Genomic DNA, 24,028 nt, shown 5'->3' with positions numbered 1-24,028 from the left:
ATAATGTCTTCCACCATTAGAAACTTCTACCCCCATATCCTTAGGACCCCAAGACACTGTAGAAAATAAAAAGGTCATCAGATCACTGCCATCTTCAATTTTAATCTATGCATTTATTTTGGTATCTCTTATTAAATGAATGTTTTTGTAGCATTTATTATGATGTATTGACACCACCAAGCTAATGACTTGCCCCTCCATATGACTACCATGAACAAGCCAAATAAATATAATTCTGCATAAATACTATACATATACTAAAGGAAAGAAGAAAAAAAGATGAAAAGAGCACAAACTAGGGCCGTGCCTGCGGCTCAAAGGAGTAGGGCAACAGCCCCATATGCTGGAGGTGGCCGGTTCAAACCCAGCCCCAGCCAAAAACTACGAAATAAATTTAAAAAAGCACAAACTATTGCAAGATATTCTGTGCAATAAAATAGAGCACATATGATGTTACAAGTTTAATTACGGCATTGCTGAATGTGGGAGAAAGAAGCTGACTGGATCAACTTTAGGGAAGTGCTATATTAACCTTAAAAAATGTCTGATAATCGGGAGATGCCTGTGGCTCAGTCGGTAAGGCGCCGGCCCCATATACCGAGGGTGGCACGTTCAAACCCAGCCCCGGCCGAACTGCAACCAAAAAATAGCTGGGCGTTGTGGCGGGCGCCTGTAGTCCCAGCTACTCGGGAGGCTGAGGCAAGAGAATCGCTTAAGCCCAGGAGTTGGAGGTTGCTGTGAGCTGTGTGAGGCCACGGCACTCTACCGAGGGCCATAAAAGTGAGACTCTGTCTCTACAAAAAAAAAAAAAAGTATGATAATCATGTTGAAATGATATTTTATTTTGTTAAACAAAATGTTATTAAAATTAAAAAAAATGCATGATAGAATCCTTGTTGTTTTACATATATATGTGTGTGTATTTATGTATTATTATTATTTTTTTTACCCAGGGTACATTTTTACCCAAGGACCAGTCTTACTCCATAAATTGAGTATGGAAATATAAAATTTGCATCTTTTGACTATGGCCCATATGAAGTCTGCAAAGGATTTTAAACCCAAATTATACAAATTGCTTGAACCTCCACTCGGAGTTACTACAGAAACAGTTCCTAGGCACTGCTTTAAAACCACTAGTCAGTAAGTGCTCAGTATTCTCTGTTGCAGACGCCCGGTTTTCAATGGCTTCAGGAAAAATGAAAGGATGTCCTCAGGCATGTTAATGTGGCTTATTTTGTGTGATGTCAGAAATGGAATGAGACCCCACAAGGCAGATATCTCCAAGTAAGTTTAAAATATCTGGAGTTCAACAAGAAAGATTTCTGTTAGAGAAACCCATTTTATTACATTCTGACTTACCCTTTAACCTGTAGTCTGCTACCCTTCCCAATTTCTTCCCTCTGACTGAACTAAAATACACATAATGAGTAACAAACACTGGAATATCCTAGTAGTCTTCCCTATGAACGTATGCAGGTTTTTATGCCTTCCAGTTTATATGCCCACCAGGCTAAAAAATTACTTAACAGTTTAACAAGAAGTTAAATATATTTAATGAGAGACATTAATAATATTGACAGAAAAATGTCTTAACAACCTCATATAAGCAGAGAGCTCACCATCCCAAACCAACTCTCAGGAAATCTGTGCTTGCCTCACATCCATTCTGAAACTGAAATATAGAACACATAAACATGTCAACTTTTAAAATCCCTTAATATTTTCATCTTGCATGAAAACAAGATGTAATTATCTTCCTCCATGAATAAACTTAAAATGTAATTAAACCATTTGGCTAATATCATCTCTATAGGATGAGCATTGGAAAGAATTGTGGGTTTTGAATTTAGGTTTGTATTATTCTTTTGGATGTGCTTTTTAATTTGTGGTAATTTATACAGCATAGATAGTATATTTAACCTCTCAGATTCCTTCCTCTCTAAAACAAAGAAAATGTATCTTATAGAGAAGCTATGATAATTGAGACATTAACATCAATTGTTTGGCAATATAGGTGTTCACTTCGTGGTCTCTCCCTTGAACATTACAAATCACTCACTCATACACACACACCACACACATCAAGACTATGTAGTTATAAAACTTGTTGTAAAATTCAAATAGACGTCAGTGCTGAGAACACTCAAGAAGAAACTGTATATGCAAGTTCAGAATTTAGGAAATTTAGAATTTTGTCCTTTTTTAAAAAATGTGTCATTATATACATAAAGTGGGGAACTCCAGTGTATGTATTGATGGAGTTCATATCTATATACACACACGTGCGTGTACAATTTACCCTTTATAGTCAAGACTTTTGAAACCTAATTCCATTATTTCAAGAAGCTCCATTCCACTTTCTTCCACTAACTATATTACTTCTTTCCCTTGCACAGATAACTAGTATTTTGACTTACATCATCATCCAGTTAGTCTTGCCTATAAAAAAAAAAAATCATATCAATGGAATCAAAGGATAGGTGTCTATATGTGTCTGACTCTTTGCTAAGCCTAATGGCTATGGAAACTATGTTGTATATATTAATGTTTATTCTCTTTTTCTTTCATCGATGGATAGTGAAATTACTATTTTGATTTAAATACATATTTGAATATGTAGGGGAGTAACTGAAAATGTGGTTAGCTTTTCTACAAGCTAACTTTCTATACTTCCTCCTGGCACTCATGGAAATCTGTTTCTTTTTGATCCTGTTATTCTGTAAGTCAGCATGAGGCTTTATTTTATTTTGCATTGTCCCTATTACCAGAAAATACTTCTCTCTGTGCATGTTTTAGCACCTCAAGCTCCACCGGTTTCCAAATGAAAGCATATTTTTATTCTTTTGATTAGCTAACTCAATTCCTCTCCCACTCTACTTTTATTATTTATCACAACAACTTTATTGCCTGACATCACAGAGCAATTCTCAATTAAGTTTGAAGTACAGACATCGTACAAAACAAATCTGTTTTATTATGATCTATCATAAAATCACACTTATGCCAAGGCTAGGAAGAAAATGGCAGTTGATAATAGATGGGACAAAATCTGTAAACTTAACGGGGAGGTATTACAGCACAACTCACCAGTAATAAGCCTGTTCTTAAAACCCATTCCTTCACATTCAACTTGAGAATGCCAGAAGCTCCTTGCTGCTGGGTAATTTTTTTTTTACTGTTTTGGATTAACTCTCTAAATACTTATTTTAATTGGAGGATCTTACCTTTAGGAACATTTAAACCACATTGGGAAGCTTTAGTTTCTGAACATTCAGTTTGCTGCAGAAGTTGCAATTAATTCATTTCCCTCCTGGAGGCACTGCTTAACATGTCAAGGAAGCAAATCTCTTACCAAGATAAAGGGTAAACGAGAAGACACTGACCATCTGAACCCTCTACTGAACTTTTTTGTTCAATTCTTTTTATTCTTCATTCTGGACACATCTCTCAATTTAATGAGAAATATCAGGTTAATAGATTTCAATAGCTGTCTTGCTCCACCACAATGTATTAATGAGCAAGAGAAAGACTACATGCAACGAATGAACAGATTGATTTTATGTCACTAAGGAGCTGTACGAACCTAAAGTCATTATATTCTTCTCCAGTCACTGACATTAACCTGCAGATAGTGTAACAAAGGGAAATTTGCAAAACATCAAAAATATTTTCACTAGGCATTTTCTACCGTTGTTGTTCTCAAAATGTGCTCCCTGGACTAGCAGCACCCAGCATTGCTGGAGGATTTGTTTAAAAAGCAAATTCCCAACCCCACTTATGCCTTCTGCATCAGAAAATCGGGGAGTGAAGCAGGCCAATTTATGTTTTAAAAAGTCTTTCAGGGGGGCAGACACAAGATGGCTGACTGAAGCCAGCTTTCCATAAAAGCTCTTGTCCAGAAAGAGAGATAAAGGACAGAAATTTAGCAAGTAACCTGGTGGACTGGAGCTGCACCAAGAGAGAACACTGAAGAACACACATCAACCCCACTGAGGCAAGCTGCGACCCCAAGGATACAAACAAAATGTACAAAATCCATCACCAAGTGACAGGAGTCCCCTCTTCCACAAGAACGGCCCAGAGTGCTCCACAAACAAATGAGCAGAGTTCAGAGGTCCTCACACTGCACTCCACAGGAGAGACTCTCTAAAAACTGGACCTACCTCCCCTACTAGGGTGCCACGGCATTCTCCTGCCAGGCATAAAACTGTATAAAACTGTATATATTCTCTACCTGCAATTCTGAGCTCCCAGCAATCCCCTCCACTCTCACTCTGAGGTCTGGAGGCCTGTCCCCAGGAGTCCAGATTGTTGGGTGATTTCTCGAGGGGTGTGGACAGGGCCTAGACTGCAGCTAGTCAGTGCTGATTCTGTGGTATGGGAGCAAGGAGAGGACAGTTGTCTGAGAGGGAACCACACGAGAGCGGAGGTGCCCCGAGGCGCAGAGCAGCAGCCATTTTTGACAATATGGCTCACTCCTGGATATTCCAAAGCCACACCCCGTCTCCCTGGGCAACCAGAGGAGGGCGGGCATCTACTCAGGTGGCAACCAACATGGAACAGATCTGGGATGGAAATGCAAGCCCCGTGAGTAAAGGGTTTGCCTCAGGTGGTACTGGCCTGGGTGGAGCGGGGACTAGAAAATGCACGCTTAGAGCCGGGAAATTCCCAGGGCGAGGTTGACCAAAAGGACCTCTGTACTGAACCTAAGATGCACCTGGTCCTCAGGGGATTGTCAGCCTATAGACAAAGGAAGGCAGTAGGCTAGAACTGACAGCTAATCAAATATAAACCTGAAAGAGCAAAGATAGGGCCTGAGATGCAGGCTAGGGGAACTCAAAACAGCTTTTCTTCTGCAGGGGAATTTAGCAGGGACAGAAACAAATTCCTGCAAAGTTGTTCAGTTCCATTCTGTCAGTAACAGCAATCAGAGGCAGGGCTAGAACTGACTGAACACCCTCCAGCCTCCATCAAGGGCCTGAGGTTGTCAGGCCTCACCTCCCCCTGATGGATAGAGGCAGAGCACAGTGGCCTGGCTGAGCAGATACAGATTCCCTTGTGATTCAGGCAGGTGCAAACCCCTGGAGTATCTGTTCACCAGAGGCAACTGGGTCACAGCCCTGCGGGGCTATCAGTGACTGGATGGGACAGAGGTGAAAGGTGGGGAAGGAGGCATTAACCTTCCCAGACTAATCTATTTGCTGAGTGGGTCCTCCTGACTTCACTGGAGCAAGTCATATCTGAGTTGTCACCAGACCCCTGCGATCCAGTTTCCAGAGACCTTTTAAATTCTCCCAACTGAGATAGGTACTGACTGAGACAATTGATTTGGACCTTTTGAACTGAGCCAATTGCCTGAGGACTATTCAAGTAGTGCCCTGGGTGTGTGGTTGTAGAAAGGTTTGATTTTCCTTTTCCAATTGTTGCCTCTGGTGGGCGGGTGACTTAATTGCTGGTATTTCTCCACAATGGAGACATCAACCCAGAGTAACTGTTTCACTAGGGTCGTACAGAGACCAGCTGAAAATAAGACAGAACCACTTAACCACACCACACCGCACCACACCAAACATGTCCCCAGTTTCTCAGGCCATAGCACTGTACGGGTCCTTGACAAAGCTCCAAAGGAAAAATCAAACAGTGTAAAATAATCATGGGGCAGAATCAGAGGACAAACTCTGGTAACATGAATAACCAGAATAGATCAACCCCCAACCCCCAAGGAAAGATATGGCAAATGTAACTGAAGATCTCACTCATAAACAGCTGGCTGAGATATTAGAAATTGAATTCAGAATTTGGATTGCAAACAAGATTAATATAATGGAGGAAAATTTGGAATTAGAAATTTGAGGAGCAATTCAAAAGTCAGAATTAGAAATTTGAGGAGAAATTCAAAAAGTTGTCTCTAGAATTTAATGAATTTACAGACAAAACCACCAAAGATTTTGATGCACTGAAGCAAGAATTTGTAACCCTCAAAGATCTGAAAAATACAGTAGAATCCCTCAGTAATAGAATGGAGCAAACAGAAGAAAGAATTTCTGACATTGAAGACAAAGCCTTTGAATGCTCCCAAACTCTCAAAGAGGAAGAGAAATGGAGAGCAAAAACAGATTATTCTCTCAGAGAGCTCTGAGATAATTTGAAGAAGGCTAATATCCACCTCATTGGAATCCCTGAAGGTGATTATCTGGGCCTCGCAAGGCCCAGAGGCCCTTCTCCATGAAATTATGAAAGAGAAATTTCCAGACATGCCTAGAGATTCTGAAATTCAGATAGCAGACAGTTTCAGAAGCCCAGCACAAATCAATCCCAATAAGACATCCCCCAGGCATATCATAATAAAGTTAATATGAAGGAGAAAATTCTGAAAGTAGCCAGACATAAGAAATCCATTATCTACAAAGGGAAGAATATCAGAAAGTCTGCAGAACTCTCTGCTGAAACTTTTCAAGCCAGAAGAGGGTGGTCGACTTTTAATCTCCTAAAGCAAAATAACTTTCAACCCCAGATCCTGTATCCAGCTAAACGGAGTTTCATTTATGATGGAGAAATTAAATACTTTAATGACATTCATATGTTGAAGAAATTTGCCATAACCAAACCAGCTCTTCAGGATAGTCTCAGACTATCCTCCATAATGACCAGCCCAATCCTTTACCACAAAAGTAAACTCGCTCAGAAACTTTTGATCAAACTCCAACTTCCACAGTGGTGAAATGATTAAAAATGTCCACTGGACATTGGAAAAACTAGACACCCCAAATTTTACCAGACTTATCAATATTCTCCATTAATGAGAATGGCTTAAACTGTCCACTAAAGAGACACAGGTTAGCTTACTTGATACAAAAACTCAGGCCAGATATTTGTTGCATACAAGAGTCACATCTTACCTTAAAAGATAAATATAACCTCAGGGTTAAAGGATGGTCATCCATATTTCAGGCAAATGGTACTCAGAAAAAAGCAGGTGTTGCAACTGTATTTGCAGACACAATAGGCTTTAAACCAACAAAAGGAAGGAAGTATAAGGGAGAATCAAGGAATACAGCAGCATCTCAGGTTACAAAATCAACATTCATCAATCAGTAGCCTTTATATATACCAACAACAGTCAAGCTGAAAAAACAGTTAAGGACTCTATTCCATTCACAGTAGTGCCAAAGATGATGAAATATTTGGGAGTTTATCTAACATATAACGTGAAAGATATCTATAAAGAGAACTATGAAACTCCAAGAAAAGAAATAGCTGAAAATGTGAACAAATGGAAAAACATACCATGCTCATGGCTGGGAAGAATCAACATCATTAAAATGTCCATACTACCCAAAGCAATATAAAATTTTAATGCAATCCTTATTAAGGTTCCACTGTCATACTTTAAAGATCTTGTAAAAATGATACTTCATTTTATATGGAATCAGAAAAAACCTCGAATAGCCAAGACATTACTCAGAAATAAAAACAAAACAGGAGGAATCACGCTACCAGACCTCAGACTATACTACAAATCGATAGTGATCAAAACAGCATGGCACTGGCACAAAAACAGAGAAGTAGATGTCTGGAACAGAATAGAGAACCAAGAGATGAATCCACCTACTTCATGTTATTTGATCTTTGACAAGCCAATTAAAAACATTCAGTTGGGCAAAGATTCCCTATTTAACAAGTGGTGCTGGGTAGACTGGCTGGTGACCTGTAGAAGACTGAAACTACACACACCTTTCACCATTAACTAAGATAGACTCTCACTGGATTAAAGATCTAAACTTAAGACATGAAACTATAAAGATACTAGAAGAGTGTGCAAGGAAAACCCTTGAAGAAATCGGTCTGGGTGAGTATTTTATGAGGAGGACCCCCCTGGGCAATTGAAGCAGCTTCAAAAATACACTACTGGGACCTGATCTAACTAAAAAGCTTCTGCACAGCCAAGAACACTGTAAATAAAGCAAGCAAACAGCCCTCAGAATGGGAGAAGATATTTGCAGGTTATGTCTCCGACAAAGGTTTAATAACCAGAATCCACAGAGAACTCAAACGTATAAGCAAGAAAAGAACAAGTGATCCCATCACAGGCTGGGCAAGGAACTTGAAGAGAAACTTCTCTGAAGAAGACAGGTGCACAGCCTACAGACATATGAAAAAATGCTCATCATCTTTAATCATCAGAGAATTGCAAAGCAAAACTACTTTGAGATATCATCTAACTACAGTAAGATTAGCCCATATCACAAAATCCCAGGACCAGAGATGTTGTCGTGGATGTGGAGAAAAGGGAACATTTCTACACTGCTGGTGGGAATGCAAATTAATACATTCCTTTTGGAAAGAGATATGGAGAACACTTAGAAATCTAAAAATAGATCTGCCATTCAATACTATAATTCCTCTACTAGGTATATACCCATTAGACCAAAAATTACATTATAACAAAGATATTTGCACCAGAATGTTTACTGCAGCCCAATTCATAATTGCTATGTCATGGAAAAAGTCCAAGTGCCCATCGATCCATGAATGGATTAATAAATGTTATACGTACACCATGGAATAGTATGCAGCCTTAAAGAAAGATGGAGACTTTACCTCTTTCATGTTTATGTGGATGGAGCTGGAATATAGTCTTCTTAGTAAAGTATCTCCAGAATGGAAGAAAAAGTATCCAATGTACTCAGCCCTACTATGAAACTAATTTCTGGCTTTCACATGAAAGCTATAACCCAATTATAACCCAAGAATAGGGGAAAGGGGGAAAGGGGGAAAGGGAGAAGGGGGAAGGGGGAGAGGGAGGAGTGAGGAGGGGGGAGAGGGGGAGGGGAAGGGGGGAGAGGGGGAGGGGAAGGGGGGAGAGGGGGAGGGGAGGGGAAGAGGGGGAGGGGAGGGGAAGGGGGGAGGGGAGGGGAAGGGGGGAGGGGAGGGGAAGGGGGGAGGGGAGGGGAAGAGGGGAGAGGGGGAGGGGAAGAGGGGAGAGGGGGAGGGGAAGAGGGGAGAGGGGGAGGGGAGAGGGGAGAGGGGAGAGGGGGAGGGGAGAGGGGGAGGGGAGGGGAAGAGGGGGAGGGGAGGGGAAGAGGGGAGAGGGGGAGGGGAGGGGAAGAGGGGAGAGGGGGAGGGGAGAGGGGGAGGGGAGGGGAAGAGGGGGAGGGGAGGGGAAGAGGGGAGAGGGGGAGGGGAGGGGAAGAGGGGAGAGGGGGAGGGGAGAGGGGGAGGGGAGGGGAAGAGGGGAGAGTGGGAGGGGAGAGGGGAGGGGAAGAGGGGGGAGGGGAAGAGGGGGAAGGGGAGAGGGGAAGAGGGGGAAGGGAAGAGGGGGAAGGGGAGAGGGGAAGGGGAGAGGGGGAGGGGAAGAGGGGGAAGGGGAGGGGGGAAGGGGAGGGGGGAAGGGGAGGGGGGAAGGGGAGAGGGGGAAGGGGAGAGGGGGAAGGGGAGAGGGGGAAGGGGAGAGGGGAAGAGGGGAGAGGGGAAGAGGGGAGAGGGGAAGAGGGGGGAGGGGAGGGGGAGGGGAGGGGGAGGGGAGGGGGGAGGGGAGGGGGAGGGGAGGGGGGAGGGGAGGGGAAGAGGGGGGAGGAGAGGGGAAGAGGGGAGGGGAGGGGGAGGGGAAGAGAGGGGAGGGGGAGGGGAAGAGAGGGGAGGGGAGGGGAAGAGAGGGGAGGGGAAGAGGGGGAAGGGGAAGAGGGGAGGGGAGGGGAGAGAGGAGGGGAGAGGGGAGGGGAGAGGGGAGGGGAGAGGGGAGGGGAGAGGGGAGAGGGGAGGGGAGAGGGGAGAGGGGAGGGGAGAGGGGAGGGGAGAGGGGAGGGGAGAGGGGAGGGGAGGGGGAGGGAGGGGGGATGGGAGGGGGGAGGGGGAGGGAGACAGGGGAGGGAGACAGGGGAGGGAGACAGGGGAGGGAGACAGGGGAGGGAGACAGGGGAGGGGAGGGGGGAGGAGGGAGCAGTGTAGAAGTGTTCCCTTTGCTCCACATTCATGACAACATCTCTGGTCCTGGGATTTTGTGATATGGGCTAATCTTACAAGGGTACATGTGAAACTTTGTAAATGTAGAATATAAATGTCTTAACACATTAACTAAGAAAATGCCATTAAGGCTATATTAACCAGTGTGATGAACTGTGTCAAACAGTCTATAAAACCAGTGTGTGGTTCCCCATGATTACATTAATGTACACAGCTATGATTTAATAATAAAAAAATCTTTCAGGTAATGCTGATGCACTTTAAATTGTGAAAACCAATGTGCATAAAATCCTTTATGAAAATCCTGTGAGCCCAATTCTCAGGACACAAAAATCTTCCAAATAGCAAAACCTTCTTATGCAGGAAACATTCTTTTTTTATCTGAGCTGTTCTAACTCTAGAGATTTATCTGATTTCTTTAATAAAACAAGTCACCAAATCTTAAAAATATATATATATATTTTCACTAAAATGATTCTTGAGAAGGGAAATAATTTTATTACATTTCCTGAAATGTAGTTCTGGCCTATAAACATTTCACCAGATAAGTCTTCCTGAAAAAAAAAAAAAAAAAAAAAAAAAAAAAACAATAGCCTAATTAAATGATGATAGTGGCTATTTAATGAGCAATTATTATAAGCCTGGGACTATGCTCCATACTTTGTAAATATCAATATATTTAATTACTCTTAAGGGTTAGAAATAGCAAGCACCACATATAATACTGCAAGTTTATGCATGTAGTGAATGTGAGGGAAGGGACATGAACTCTTGTCCTGTTCTGTTTTCCAATGTTCTAATATCACTCAGTTTAACTGTAATTATATCTTCACTGCCTTTTTTAGGTAGGTCAGAGAGAATGAACAGTGTTTTCTAATTAAAATATCTCTGTGGATGAATTAAGATTCTAGCCAATAACGCACTGGAAATTAATGCTCTCCTTTCATATCATCAATGCACAGAAATTATAATAGTCTTAACATATCAATGAATTTTTTAAAGAGTAATTTGTTCTTGCTTCCTTAGGGCTAATGTCTACTTCACTTGATTCATGTCTCATGCAAAATTAACCACAAATTAAGGTGACAAGATATATTTATACATAGAAACAAGAAAGCAGTTTTTGAGAGATTTAGAACAAAGGTGTCAGAAATCCTGAGCACCATTAAAACATACAGGAAAGAAAATGAAAACAACAAAAGAAAAGAGAAGAAAAGAGAAAAGGAAGGAACAGAAAATGGAAGGAAAGAAAAAAAAAAAAAAGATGAAACAGGAGAATTTCCCTTTTCTCTGCCTGCCAGCTAAGCTTTCCTTTTGTTATTTTTTACCATGTTTCTTCTTTTCGGTTGTTATTTGTTTTTGGTCTATGTTTGAGAATTGTCCACTTTTCCTGTGAGCTCTCACACTTGGTTTCTCCAATTTCTAATCTCCTTTATTTTTTTCCATTGAATTTCAGTTTACAAACATTATTTTGCTAGTTCTGTGCACAGTTCTACTGTTTCCGATTTAAAGCTCTCACTGGGTTTCACCTCTACCTTGATTTCCAATCTTTAATATACCCTTTCTCTGAGACTCTGCTTTACATTTATTATAGCTATGTGGAAATTGTGACACATTTATTGTCTAACCAGTTAAATTTGAATTACAGTCTGTTTTTCCAAGTTTTTAAGATCATGAACTGTAATGGTTAATTTTTCAGATGAGAACAGTAAAGTGTTACAAAGGTTAAGACATTTAATTCTAAATTGGTCCAATGACAGGTGGCATAGCTAGGATTTGTATCTAGACCTCACTGTCCCAAAACATAAAAAGGAAAAACAGGTCCTCTAGTTCCATATACCTTAGATATTCTGCTTCCAGCCTAATCCTCAAAACTAAGTTATAAAAAAATCAGAAATAGGTCACATTCTGTTGGTTTGGAGGTATGACTAGATTCTCTTCACTAATGGAACAGGGCCATCCAATTTTATTGGCATTGTTCAAGAAGAAAACATATGCATGGTGACATCTTTCAAGTACACCTCTACTATAGCCCTGGCTACACCACACTGTACCATAATTTGTGTATTTTCAATATTTGAAATACAATGAGATCTTTCAAACACGGTCCTTGGAATCATTTCCACATCCACCATCTTTAGCACAGGTCCCAAAACATAAGCCTTCATTAAATGTTGAGTCAATTGAAGACTAAATAAACAAATGAATGTATGATGAACAGAATTAATTTTTCAAAACTCAGTATGTCATGATGTGATTGTAGACAAAAAGGGTCACATTCACACTTATTGTGATCGTCACTCTCACCCTGTAAGAATCATGCATATTTTTTCTTCCTTTAGGAATCCTGGTAGGGCCAAGTACTTTTCCAGACCTTCTGAAGACACTAAAATCCTTCTATAACCTTTTTGTCATTCTAGCCCATTATCTTCTCTGAAACTGTAATTAGTTTTCTGAAGCACACTGAGATTGAGTTACCCACTTTTAAGGGCTCACGGCACTCAGGGTAAAGTGAAGCTCTTTAACAAGGCCTTCCAGCTCCTTAGCAATCCCCATCTTGCTTTTTTCTCTAGTGTTACTTCTTGTGAGTTTTATTACTTATTTTGTTCTAATCTAAATTTTAGGTTCTAATTTACATGAACTGCTGACTACTCCTTGCACAATTTGTCCTGCCTTTGGCTGCTAGACAAGCTGCTCCATTGGTCTGAAAGGGGCTTCATGCCCCATCTTCACCTGAGCTATTCCTGCACTGCTTTTAAATCACAATGAAGTTTTTTCTTACCTTGAATGGACCTTTCTCCTACCATAAATGGACCTCAAGTTTCTCTTTGTGGCCCTTCTGCCACATATTATTCTCAGATGATTTATCTCCCACCATATTATAAACTAGTTTTTATTTATATATCCCTACTCAATCCCACATGCCCAGGCATATACCTCCAGGCAGGAAACATTTACATTTTTGTTTAGCTTTTCTATTCCCACTTTGGAAGACTGAAACTAACACATAGTGAATTGTCTTAGTCCAATTATTATGAACTAAGACAATAATGGCCCAATTATGGGCTATTATTAGAAAATACCACAGACCAGGCAGCTTGTCAATAAAGGAAATGCATTTCTCACAGTTCTGGAAGCTGGAAATTCCAAGGTCAAGGTAGCATCAGATGCTGTGTCTGGTGAGGGTCTATTCCTGCTTCACAAATCATGCCTTCTCACTGCAGCCTCATGTGGTGGAAGGAGCGGCTCAGCACTCTGAGCTCTCTTTTCTGAGATCACTAATCTGATTCACAAGGGCAGAGCTATCATGAACTGATCACCTTTTGAAGACCCCACCTTCTAATACCATCGCTCTGGTGATTAGGTTTCCACATACAAGTTTGAGGGTCAGGCATAGATATTCAGACCATAGAATAGGTATTCAAAACACACTGATGCTGTGGCACAGAACAAAACAACACGCCAAAGCTAAAAAGCCTGAACAGCTCATCAAGAGTTCAGTCTCATTCTCTTGTCTCTAATTCCTGACTCCCTCCTGAGAAAGTAACTGAAAGCTCGGTTGGAAATTTGCTCTCTGCTTTGATTCTTGAATGTCCAGTTCACTGACTGTTTCCACTCCTTCCACTACCCCTCCCTGGAGCCTTTATAAAAATGCCTGCTGTGTTCTATCCTCTCCTCAGTCACACATGGACAGAAATCCTAGGAGTGAAGCAATAGATCGCCTGCCACATAAATCAGGGCAACACTTGTTTTGCGCTCTCCGTTAGAGTCACTTATTTCCTAGAATCTCTGCCCAGGCAAGAATGAGGTTTGCAGACAATGCCTCTGCATACCTAGCTACATGTATACTGGACAGGTAAGAAGAATATCTCACGTCTTAGATTATAAAGAGATATTCAATTAGAACTTTACTGGTTACTTACTTTGATGGGTGTGTGAAAGATATACTTGCAACTCCTTTGTAAAAATACTTATCATTTATTGGGTATCTATTATGCCTCAGCCTTCAATCAAAGAGTTTTCCCCCTGGTGACTCATTGTCAGTCCACGCCTTTGAAGACGGCATTATGTAAACATTGTAAGCAAGAGTAGTACAGTTCTGAGAGGTTAAGAAACTTGCCTAATGTCCCATAACTAAAAGAGCCAGAAATGCAGTTTGAATACAGGTTGTCTGACTCCAGAACCTTACTCTGATTACTATGCACTGCTCTCATGCCGAAGAAAGTGCAAAGAGCCTGCCAGATAAACTGTTTCTCTGCTTTGACCTGTGCCTTTTTAGACTGACAAGCATTTGCTCAAAATCATTCAACTGATAGGAGCAGCTGAGAAAGCTTATAACCAGGAACACAGTGCAAGTGAAAGAAAGGCGTCATTCTTATTTTCTAGCACACGGTGATGGATTGTTAGAAACTAGTAACTATATTTAGATGCGTTAACATCAAATGTTAAGGGTAAATAGCGTTAAATGACTTAATGGTCTTCAAATTGTTTTGCAATTTTATATGTATAATTCACATGAAAAAGGGAAAACAAATGTGCTGCAGAATAGTAGTAAGATAAACAATCAAAAGGAATGTCCTTGCCACCTGGCGGATATTTCTGCACATTTCAAATAATGCAAAATGACAGATAAGGCCCACTATTATTTGAGGTAACATCAAGTACTAGACATAGCTTCTCTTCATCGGAGGTACCCTGCCCTCCATTTCCACAATAAATGCCTGCCCCTCTGAAAATATGGGGGAAAACATTCCATGGAAATTTCCCATTGCTTTAAATTTCGAGGACATCCTGTAAATAAATTTCTCTTTTATCCAATGCTATGAAAATGATTATTGCCAGAGATAAAATATTACGATGTCATTTATGATTTTAATAGAACACAGAAAAGTAGATAAAATGGGAATAAATCATTTTTCTATCAATGGATAATAGGACTTGATTCACTACTGTCTTTTTTAATTTTTGCATCAAAAGGAAAATATGTTGCGGTTCTTTTTTTTTTTTTTAGACAGAGTCTCACTTTGTTGCCCTTGGTAGAGCACTGTGGCATCATAGCTCACAGCAACCTCAAACTCCTAGGCTCAAGCAATTCTCTTGCCTCAGCCTCCAGAGTACCCTGTTTCCCTGAAAATAAGACATCCTCCAAAAATAAGACCTACTTATAGGAAAGATAAGACATGCCCTGAAAATAAGACCTAGCGCATCTTTGGGAGCACACCTTAAAATAAGACACTGTCTTATTTTTGGGAAACAGGGTAGCTGGGACTACAGGCAACCACCCAACGTCCAGCTATTTTTTTAGAGCAGAGTCTTTCTCTTGCTCAGGCTGGTCTGGAACAGGTAAATTCAGGCAATCCACCCACCTCAGCCTTCTGGAGTGCTCGGATTGCAGGCGTGAGCCACCATGCCACCATGCCTGGCCTGTGGGATACTCTTAATCATCTGTTTGCTTAGGATCCCGTTGTCTGTCATTTTGCTTAACATCACAAAGACCAAGGTAGCTTCCCTGCCTTTGCACCTACTTTTAACCCTGAGGCACTGTCTCCTGGGTAGGCAGCTACTGAAGGCAGAGACAAAAGGTTATATAATGGCCACAGGTCACACAGGTCATGATAAGCAGGAGAAGATCAAGGGGATCCATCCCCAAGTTTAGGCCCAGTCAGAAGCCACAGAGGAAGAGAAGCCCTTGCAGCCTTGTGGCAGGAGGTAGTTGCGAACACAGGCGTTAGACTAGGGAGAGGACCCTCCTCAATGTACCCCACGTATCTGCACCTTGTGAGACATACTTCTAGGGTAAGCCCCACTCCTCACACCACCCTCAGTCCCTTAGGGGTCTCTCCCCGACCTTCCAGTGGATCAGGGAAATGCAGAAAGCCCTGTGAGCTATGGCAAGGGTGGGGTGGCAGAGCCAGGAGGAGCTGTCTTCATAACAGACGTGAGCAGCAAATCAGTTCTCTCATTACACAGTCTGATGAAGGTGTGCAGTGAGCGCGTTTAACGGCTCCGTGAGGAAAGTGCAGGGACAATTGTACAAGGGAGTATCTTATAATTCAAGTGTACACTGATGTTTGAGAACAACTTTAACCAGATCAGCAGAGATGTGGCCCATGTGCAGGGCCAAGTTCACGTGGTGACTGTGAGCATTGTGTCCTATTATCTCCACCACCCTTTGCACAACTGGATGTCAGGTTGCTGGATCGACTCCCTGAAAGCTGTGATGGACACTCCACAGGTGACTGTGATATACAAACAAGAGGCCCTGAGCTTAGTAACACCTTACAGCTAACCAGGTTGTCCCTACTGAAATTAATAAAGATAATCTCCCATGATACTGAAAAACAGCAGTTCTTCCAGAAATTTGCTCTACTTCTCATCTGTGTGCAAAAGATCAAAAAAATCATTTTGTTTATTGGAAAAGCCTCTGTTACTTCTTGATACCATTAGAGTATTACAGCAACACCATGGCATCCCAGCTGCAGACATGGATATGCCTGTGTTTGAGACAGAGGATAAGAGCCCAGCAATAATTCTCTGCAGACTCTCAAGATGGGTCAGGTAACTTTGGGAGAACAAAATTGAGTATATAGGATTCATGCTTCTCCATTCTTGTGATGCTTTACTAAGAATAATGTCTCCTATTTAATGTTATTATTAAAGAGACTGAAGGCATTCAGAGGATTAGAACCTTGGGAAGAGGAGGGGAGGAGGGGGGAAGGGGGAAGGAGGAGGGGGGAGGGGAGGAGTGAGGGGGGAGGGGAGGAGTAAGGGGGGAGGGAAGGAAAGAGAGGGAAGGGGGAAGGAAGGAGAGGGGGGAAGGAAGGGGGAAGAGGGAGGAGAAGAGGGAGGAGGAGGGGGAGGGGAGGAGGGGGAGGGGAAGAGGGAAGGGGAGGGGAAGAGGGAAGGGGAGGGGGGAGGAGGGAAGGGGAGGGAGGAAGGGGGAGGAGGGAAGGGGAGGGAGGAGGGAAGGGGAGGGAGGAAGGGGGAGGAGGGAAGGGGAGGGAGGAAGAGGGGGGAGGGAGGAGGGGGGAGGGAGGAGGAGGGAAGAGGAGGAGGGAAGGGGAGGAGGGGAGGGGGGAGGAGGGGAGGGGGGAGGAGGGGAGGGAGGAGGAGGGAAGGGGAGGAGGGAGAGGAGGGGGAAGAGGAAATCGGGGATGAGGGGGGAGAAGGAAAGGGGAGGGGGAGAGGAAGAGAAAGGGGAGGGGGAGAGGAAGAGGAAGGGGAGGGGGATGAGGGGGGAGAGGAAGAGGAAGAGGAAGTGGAGGGAGATGAAGCGGAGGGAGACCAAGTAGAGGGAGAGGAAGGGGGTGAGACCAAGTGGAGGGAGAGGAAGGGGGTGAGACCAAGGGGAGGGAGAGGAAGGGGGCAAGACCAAGGGGAGGGAGAGGAAGGGGGCGGGACAAGGGGGGCGGGACAAGGGAGGCGAGACAAGGGGAGGGACAGGAAGGGGAGGGACAGGAAGGGGAGGGAGAGGAAGGGGGCAGGACAAGGGGGGCGAGACGAAGGGGAGGGAGAGGAAGGGGGCAGGACAAGGGGGGCGAGACGAAGGGGAGGGAGAGGAAGGGGGTGAGACGAAGGGGGCAGAGAGGGAGAGGAGGGAGAGGAGGAAGAGGAAGAGGAAGAGTACCCAATGAGTAGAAGACACAGACTTGTTCCCCATTACAGAAACACCAGCCTCAGTTCTACTGCAGAACAGTCTCAATTATCTCCTATGTTTGGGGGGAAAACTTATCTCCAGCTAATTCAGAGTTCTCAATAAGAGCCCCGACAGGATTTATTCTTTTTTGATGAACCTCACAGGCCATCCTAGTCCTAGAATCTACAAGGATGTGTTCCAGGAAGATTGGGTTTTTCATGAAGAAGCTCAAAACTCTATCAACTACATAAATGAAAGTCTCAGATCCTGAAAATAGAGCCTCATAAGAATTTGATCCCTATTTAAGTACTTCAAAGTCCATTTCATTTCCTGTGGTGCACCAGAGGTGGACGTGATGTCTATGGCTAGGGGAGGAGCAACACAGAGAATATTCTGGAGCCAGTAGAGTATGGTGAGGGATGACATCATGGGGACCATGATATCTGAGGCCAAAGAGACAGTCAAGTTTGAATCCACCCAAAAGTGGAGCCAGAATGTGGGGCCCAGGGTGTTCCCAATTTATATTCTTTTAACTGTAAATAAATATGGACAGATTCAAGAGTACAGTCTCAAGAAAATACTAATTTGACATTGCTGTATGCTGTTCCCCATTCCCATCCACCCCAAAATTATTTTGGTGTTAGGAATAAAACTGTAAAACTTAAACCCATCTTGCCCACTGAGTTTACAGAAGTACTCAAATTAATTGTTCATACTTGGTTAATTTCCTATTCTTCGACCTTATTTCCTTACCACTCAGCTGCAGCAGCTGAGTGGTGAATGTTAGAAGTAACATTTAGAAAGGTTAAATATCTGAAGCTGTTTCAATTAATCAGGAGTATTTTGATTTTTTGATTTCTAGGTTGATTCGAAACTATACTGAATGATTATAGTCATAAAACAGGATTACTAACAAGGGATTAAAATGAAAATTCTATTTAGGTTGCTACCGAAATAGGTTTTTTGCACTAATTAGAGTATTTTAGAAAGTGTTAATTTCTATTCTCTGTAGGTATTTCTCTGATACTGCATTTGCAAGAGGTGGATGCTTCAGTGATACAATTTCAAGACTTCACACAAAACTTCCATTTCATCAGATTCACAACAAATGAAACACTGGTACCGCACAGGAACACATTCACAGGCACACATGTGTGCACATAGACAGTCCCCAAAAGCACATGCCTCTGTTATTCAATTTCATTATATATATTTTTTCTAACAGGGAAATGTGTTATGTGGTGGGTGACAAAAGTCAGAAATTGCGAGCTTCATGATATGAAGGGAAGACAATGAACTTTGGAATCAGAGAGACCTGGGTTTGAATCCTCAATCCACTCACTGGGAAATCCTTGAGTAGGGAACACACTATAGTTCTGATTCCTTAGTTGTTGTGATAATTAAATCAGGTAATGTATCTAATGAACATTAAGTACTGCTGAGCCATACATAGAGTGGAACATCAAAAGATTAGGTTCCTCTTTTCTATTCGATTGCTTACATTCATGCGGCTGTTGTATTAGATGGGGTGATAACAAGATCATGGATTGTCTGGAAAAAAGGGGCTAAGTAACCCCAGTAGAAGCTGACAAATCAGAAACAGATTCTTCTGATCATACGTATTTTCTATATATATATATTTTTTTTTTTTTTTTTTTTTGAGGCAGAGTTTCACTTTGTCACCCTAGGTAGAGTGCTATGGCATAATAGCTCACATCAACCTCAAACTCTTGGGCTCAAGAGATCCTCTTGCCTCAGCCTCCCAAGTACCTGGGACTTCTGTAGTTGCACATGTTAAATTTAGAGTTAAGAGATTACTGAAATACTTAAACCTGAAGTATTCACTCTTCTGTTTGGGGTGAGTGAAAGACCACTTTAAAAAACTGTGGTAGAATCATGCCAACTCCATCAAGGGAATCTCAAAGCCATCCTATCCATTGCCATTACCAGGGTGTACTATTGTGATATTGCAATAGTACATATAAGAGATTATGCTAATGATCTCTCTCTGTGCCCGATTTCTCCCACTATCCCTAGCTAAAATGTTCTTTACATAATTGTTAAAATGTATTTTAAAACAATTTACTTTACCATTTCTCTTGTTTACAAAATGCCTCCTAACATTTTTTACATCAAAATACATATGGAAATGATATGGGTATGTATGGCACAGAAAACTGAAGGGTGAAATTGCTACAGGTGCTGTTAGCTGATGTGGACAATCTCAAGGGCTGAGTTTGGGCATGTGTATATGTGTGTTGGGGGGGGGGGGGGTAATGGGACTAGCCATCTTCCTGAGGACTTTTTTTAAGAATCTTGTCTTGTCCCTAACTTCTAACTTCCTTTGACAAGTAATAATTATAATGAAAAGATAAAAAGAATAGGAGCTAATTTTCACTGACTGCCTGAAAAGTGTTAGGCCATACACTGAAGGCATCATATGTGCTGATTTGTTTCATCCAACAAACATTCTCTGGAGAATGTAACATACTCATTATATAGATGAAAAAATTAGGCACGTAGGTTATTTGAAGCACCAAGATGATTATATATTCAGATATGGCACTAGATCAAAATATCTAAAATTATGATCTGGGAATTCAACTTGGGCAATATAACTGTCAGGCCCCTTCTGTATAATAATATGTAACTCCAGAAAGGCTAGTATAGTTATCAAGTGCCTTCACTTTTCTATGCCCTTCTTTTTCCAATGTTTTGCCTTATCAGGTTATCTCTTAAGAACGATTCCTATAGCCAGGCGTTGTGGCTGGTGCCTATAGTCCCAGCTACTTGGGAGGCTGAGGCAAGACAATCGCTGAAGCCCAGGAGTTGGAGGTTGCTGTGAGCTGTATGAGGCCACGGAACTCTGCTGAGGGCCATAAAGTGAGACTCTGTCTCTACAAAAAAAAAAAAAAAAAAAAAAAAAGAACGATTCCTAGAGATGAACACGATATTCTAAGTATGCAGTATTCTGCATCCCAATCAGAAGCAACTATCTAAAAAAGGCAGAGACTCTTTCCATTTCCATACTAGCCACATCAAATCACTAACATAACCACCTCTCCTTCTTCAAACGTTCACCTCATAGACAGTTTGTCCCCTACCCTGTACATTTGCCTTGACTTTACTGCACTTCTCCTGCTTTAAATAATTAAAATATAATTAATATAGGTTTGTCTCATGATTTCAAATTATAATGAAGGATTGGAATCCTATTTCCATTATTTAGCTAAAGTCATTTCTCTCATTTCCTGGTTATCTAAAAAGACATGTACAATCACCGTACAAAATGGTATTATGCATGTTATCTGCAAATAAGCTAAGTATGTCAAAACCAATAACATAGCCGCTCAGATCCAGCGGACCTCTTTCATTTCATATGATGTGTTCATGCATGCGTACGCATGTGAATATGTTTGGTAAACCACAACTGTAATCCAGTGCCTTCCCTTACCACCTGTGGAACAAACCAGTAATCTTAAATACTATGTGATTAACAGGGAAAAAGCAACATAATTAACCTACTTCTCATGCAGTGGGTTGATAGAAAATGGAAACAATTTCAAAACAGAAGGAAAGGAAGGTAAACTGAGAGACAAATCATACAATTTTTATCCTACTTATTTCTGAGCTAGGTTAGCAAAAGTTATGAAAATAGTAATTAAGGTCATTCTCCTTAATAATAAGTAATACTAATTTAAAAACAATGTCTAAAGGGTCAATCTTTGAAAAATATCGCATAACAACCTATTAATTAATATAACAAAAACTTCATTTATGGGCGGTGCCTGTGGCTCAAAGGAGTAGGGCGCCAGCCCCATATGCTGGAGGTGGTGGGTTCAAACCCAGCGCCGGCCAAACAAAAAAAATATAAAATTTATATATATATATATATATATAAAACAAAAACTTCATTTGTAATTTTAATTCTTGATCCATAGATATAATTTTTCTCATGCTTATTTTATTCACATTGTGCATTTTCAGATAGAAGTGTTTTTAAATATCTTAGTTTTCAAAAACAGTACAGCAAAGAGATAAAAGAACGTTAAAAACCATCCTTGAAAAGACTTAAAGAACATTATAATTTAAAAAGAGAAGGAATTAAGAATGTGTATGAATGAAAATTGGGGATTTTAAAAAAAAAATTATGAAAAGAAGGCTCATTTTCTTTTCTTTTTTTCCTCCTCCAGATTATGTGGCTCTACTTTTCTACAGAAGAACTCAGTTAGTGGTTACAGTGAGAGACACTGCCCAGGGTGTCCAACCTGCAGCCCTTGGGCAGCAGGTGGATTACGTGAGAACTTTGTGCTCATCTGTAGTGGCAGATATGGCACAAATTATTCACAGACTTGTTTTTTTAATCATCAGTTTTCATTACTGTTTGTGTATTTAATGTGTAGGCCAAGACAATTCCTCTTCTTTCAATGTGGCAGAGAAGCCAAAAGGTTGGACACCACCGAAAACAGTCCAAAGGAAAAGGGCATTTTAATCATATGGACTTTCTCATGAATCCTGTTTCAGGCAGTGAGTTTCCACTCACTGTAGGCACTTCTGAGTTTTAATTTTTCTCATCCTTAAAATGGGTGAGAATATTATATGCAGCACAGTGTTCTTGTGATATTTAAAAATATGTATCTCTCCATATTCAACCCTCTAATAGTTCCACATAGTTGACCACAAACCCTTGGCATGGCTTAATAATCAGTCGCATACCAATGATTGGTGCAGGGGGTCAGAGATAGTTTGTTTTCAAATATCCCTGAACCCCTTCCTCCCATTTATTTGTGACTACTGAGAAACAACATACCTGTCCCCCAAGTTAATCTCTCTTATCTTTCCCTGACTTTATCCTGGTTTAGCCACACTATCCTTTGAAGTGTCTTTCACACTGAGTTTGCTTCTCTCTAGCACCTTTGTTTCCCACTGCTCGGGACCCTCTTTCTGGAAATCTCCGCATGTCTGGCCTCTTTGTATGATTCATTTCAGATCACCTCTTGAGATACAACTTCTGATCTACAATGTTGAGTTAGTGATCTCTGCATCATTTTCCTAGCTTAATGCCCTAATTTTTTTTCAAAATGATTACCAAAATATTTAGATTAAAAACTTCGAGAGAAGGGGCCTTTCTGTATCATTCACTGTCCTTAGTGTTGGCATATAATAAAGGTGTAAGATATTTTGGTCAAATGAGTCATATGAAAAGCTAGCACACGGATTAGAACGCCGTAGGCATAGAACAAATACTGGAACCCTCCCTTCCATGAGCATTTTCTAACTGCATAATAGTGGCTCTGTATTTATGCTATTGAAATGTGGATATTTACAATGAGGAATAACAAAATCAAAAACAGGTAGACACCCCTACCTAACAGAGCTGGGAGTAGAGGCCAAGGTTCTAATCCTCTGAGTGCCTTCAGTCTCTTTAATAATAACATTAAATAGGAGACATTATTCTTAGTAAAGCATCACAAGAATGGAGAAGCATGAATCCTATGTACTCAATTTTGATATGAGGACAATTAATGACAATTAAGGTCGTGGGGGGGGAGGAAAAGCAGAGAGAGGGAAGGAGGGATGGGGTGGGGGCTTGGTGCATGCCACACCTTCTGGGGTCAAGACATGATTGCAAGAGGGACTTCACCTAACATGTGTAATCAGTGTAACCTGGTTTATTGTACCCTCAATGAATCCCCAACAATAAAAAAAAAAAAAAGAAATTGGAAAGACAATTATACAAAAAAAGTTAAAACAAAAATTAGTAACCCTTAAATACATACACCAAAAAAATAACATTAAATATTTGAACGAAATGATCTAATATATTTATATAATTTTCTTTAGTAAAACCTATTCTACCTTTGCACAAGGAGATTAAGAAAAATAAGGCAATTTAAATATAGGTCAAGATCATCAATAGCTCTTTCCTATATTCTGCAGATTCTGTAGTTAGAAGAGACAGCCCTCTTGATTTTTTTCTGGTATCTTCTGTAAGTTCTTCATTTTTCCTAGTTTTCCATAAAAGTTGGTGAATCTTGGGTTATTTCGTTGGCATGGGAGCATTTTGTTGTTGTTGTTGTTTTATATCTGACTATAATTTCTTCCTTCTGAGAATTTTTCCTTTTCACTCCAGGTAAGTTTAGGGGCTATCTGAGATGAGATTCTATTTCCTTGCTCATGATACAGTAGCATAAAGGGCCTCATGACCCTAGATAAAACACGAATGGTCTGGCACTGGGCACATGACTGAAACCAGAAGACAGTCCTGGATCAAGGTCCATTCATTACATGAACCATTACACTTTAAATAATTTACTAAAATTTTCTATGAAATGATTATTCTCCATTTTCAGAGGAATCATTACATTATCTAACCGAGTTAATTTCCCCAAACAGACTGCACTATTATTTCCAAAGACAAGAGAG

Source organism: Nycticebus coucang, chromosome 2 (assembly GCF_027406575.1).
Source record: "Nycticebus coucang isolate mNycCou1 chromosome 2, mNycCou1.pri, whole genome shotgun sequence".
Lineage (NCBI taxonomy): Eukaryota > Metazoa > Chordata > Mammalia > Primates > Lorisidae > Nycticebus > Nycticebus coucang.
Note: the sequence above shows the minus strand (reverse complement) of the source record.